Source organism: Bison bison, unplaced genomic scaffold, assembly GCF_000754665.1.
Source record: "Bison bison bison isolate TAMUID 2011002044 unplaced genomic scaffold, Bison_UMD1.0 scf7180017864136, whole genome shotgun sequence".
Lineage (NCBI taxonomy): Eukaryota > Metazoa > Chordata > Mammalia > Artiodactyla > Bovidae > Bison > Bison bison.
The window spans coordinates 6,685,044-6,688,617 of record NW_011494708.1 but is presented as its reverse complement, the minus strand read 5'-3'; positions in this window follow the sequence as shown (position 1 = coordinate 6,688,617).

Below are 3,574 nucleotides of genomic sequence, written 5' to 3'. Positions count from 1 at the left end.
GGTGATGAGGTGTTTGGCGAGTGTGGGTGCTGTCACTTATCGCCTCCCTGCCACTCGGTTTTCTGGGTGTACAACCGGCACACCTTCTCAGGCGGATGTTGACTGTCCAGAACCCCAAGAAGTCTTAGCAAAGAAGCTTGCTTACAGTTTTGTAGATAATGTCTCTCTGGGGCTGCGATTGCCCCCTTTTGGCTCTGGCTGCCTGTCACCGGAGGGGGATGACCTGCAGCTGGCTATCTCTGTTCAGTCCTTTGTTCCGTGCATGGGCCTGGCAGTGTCTCAGGTTAGGGCTGGCTTTTCGTGTGGTAGTTATCCCACAGTCTGGTTTGGTAGCCCAAATTAGTTTGCTCAGGTAGCGCTCGGGGCATTCAGGCCAAATCCTTACTCTAAGCGATGCATCCCACGCCTCCCTGCCCAGTTCCCACTTGCTAGTGGTGGGTGCCGGCATCTGCGCTGCTTCTCCGCTAGGGGAGTTACTGTGGGGCTCGTAATCTGTGGGTTTTAATTGTTTATTTATTTTTCCTCCCTGTTATGTTGCCCTCTGTGCTTCCAAGGCTCGGCACAGACCTGGCCGTGAAAGTGTTTCCTGGTATTTGGAAACTTCTCTCTTTTTAAGACTCCCTTCCTAGGACTGAACTCCGGCCCTCCCTCTTTTGTCTCTTTTTTGTCCTTTATATTTTTTCCTACCTCCTTTCAAAGACAATGGGTTGCTTTTCTGGGTGCCTAATGTCCTCTACCAGCATTCAGAAGTTGTTTTGTGGTATTTACTTGGCGTTTAAGTGTTCTTTTGATGAATTTGTGGGGGGAGAAAGTGGTCTCCCCATCCTATTCCTCTGCCGTCTTCCATGCAAGGACCTCCTCTTTCACTTTCATCAAGAGGCTCTTTAGTTCTTCACTTTCTGCCATAAGGGTGGTGTCATCTGTATATTTGAGGTTATTGATATTTCTCCCAGCAATCTTGATTCCAGCTTGTGCTTCAGCCCAGCGTTTCTCATGATGTATTCTGCATATAAGTTAAATAAGCAGGGTGACAATATACAGCCTTGACAGACTCCTTTTCCTATTTGGAACAAGTCTGTTGTTCCATGTCCAGTTTGAACTGTTGCTTCCTGACCTGCATGCGGGTTTCTCAGAAGGTGGTCTGGTATTCCCATCTCTTTCAGAATTTTCCACAGTTTATTGTAATCTACAGAGTCAAAGGCTTTGGCATAGTCAATAAAGAAGAAATAGACGTTTTTCTGAAACTCTTACTCCTTCGATGATCCAGCAGATGTTGGCAATTTGATCTCTTCTTCCTCTGCCTTTTCTAAAACCAGCTTGAACATCTGAAAGTTTACAGTTCATGTATTTTTGAAGCCTGGCTTGGAGAATTTAAAGCGTTACTTTACTAGCGTGTGAGATGAGTGCAATTGTGTGGTAGTTTGAGCATTCTTTGGCATTGCCTTTCTTAGGGATTGGAATGAAAACTGACCTTTTCCAGTCTTGTGACCATGGCTGAGTTTTCCAAATTTGCTGACATATTGAGTGCAGCACTTTCACACACCATCATCTTTTAGGTTTTGAAAAAAAGCTCAACTGGAATTCCATCACTCCACTAGCTTTGTTTGTAGTGTTGCTTCCTAAGGCCCACTTGACTTCACATTCCAGGATGTGAAATTATGGAGCCACAAAACAGAAGCATTCTGAATTGCTGGAGGAATATTACCCTATAGACTCCCTTGGACAAGCAGTGCAATTTGCACAAGTGAGAACTAAATTTTCCTTATATTGTGATCATGGTCTGCCTGCTACCACGTTATAGTCTCTTCCATCATAACTAGTACGGTGTACACATTGAAGAAAAGATTTTTAAAGCAGTGAAACAGAATTAAAAAAGAAAAAATAAAACACCCTAAACATGTGATACATATGAATTAAATGACATTTTTGTTTACACAGTAATATTTAATCTGCTTCTTTGGTTAACATTGACTCCTGATCATTTTCCAAGCCATTAAATATCATTCTACAATATAATGTTTGATAATTGCATAGTCTTATATAGAACAGTCTATGAAAATTTATTCAATCATTTTCTATTCTTAGACAGTTAGGTGGTTCACAAAAATTTTCCATTGCAAACTGTATTGGGATGAACAATATGGTTAGATCTTATATCCACAATCACTTCTATGAAATAAATGCCTAGAAATAAAATTTCTGACATGAATGCTAAAGAAATCGTGACTTTTATGTAGACTATTTGTCATAAATGTACTAATTTAGACCACCACTTATAATTAAGAGCAATTTTTGTCACTACTTTAAGTCAATTTAAAAAATTTAATTTCAATAATGCTAATTATGTAAGAAACTGAGCACTTTATTTTTTCCATGTGCAAACATTTTTAACTCTGCATCTTATATGTATTTTTAATTATATTTATTTTTAATTGATTGATGATTGTTTTACAATACTGGTTTGATTTCTGTTGTACATCAACATGTATTAGTCATAGGTATACATATGTCTCCTCCCTACCTGAACCTCCCACCTTCCACCCTTTCCCACTCCTCTATGCTGTTACAGAGCCCTGGTTTGCATTCCCTGTGTCATACAACAAATTTCTGCTGTCTACATATTTTACATATGGTAATGTATATGCTTCCATGCTACTCTCTCCATTCACCTCACCCTCTTCTTCCTCTCCCCCACTCTTGTTCATAGGTCTGTTCTCTATGTCTGCATCTCCATTGCTGCCTTGCAAATAGGTTCATCAGTATCATCTTTCTAGATTCCATATATATGCATTTATATATGATAATTGTTTTTCTCTTTCTGACTTACTTCACTCTGTATAATAGGCTCATAGTTCAACCACCTCATTAGAACTGACACAAATGTGTTCCTTTTCATGGTTGAGTAGTTTTCCATTGTATATATGTACCACGGTTTCTTTATCATAGGCATATAGGTTACTTCCATGTTATAGCTATTGTAAGCAGTGTTGCAATGAACATTGAGATGCATGTATTTTTTTCAGTTTTGGTTTCATCCAGGTATATACCTAGAAGTGGTATTGCTAGGTTATATGGTGGTTTTATTCCTAGTTTTTAAAGGAATCTCCATACTGTCTTCCATAGTGGCTTTATCAATTTACATTACTACCAGAAGTGCAAGAAGGTTCCCTATGCATCACACCCTCTCCTGCACTTGTTGCTTGTAGATTTTTTATGCATACTTTAAAATTCAAATAAACATGCCAAAAATTTTTCAGGAATGTTGGGAATTGGCTTCAATTTAATTCAACTCAATATCTGTATATTAAGTACTTACCAATGTTTGGTCATCTCCAAAGCACTGAGTGACTCAGTGTTAGAGTATTGTATGAAAATTTCAACTCAAAATCTTCAAGTAAACTTTCTTAAAATAGACATTTTTAAAATTGGGTCAATCAAGTTCTAAGTCATTTACAATTCAATTTGCTCTTAAAATTATATATTAGAATCTGTAACCAAGCAATTATATGTATAATGCCTATAAAATTTTTTGAAAACTCCTTTTTTTATATATTTAAGTTATATGACTGTCAAT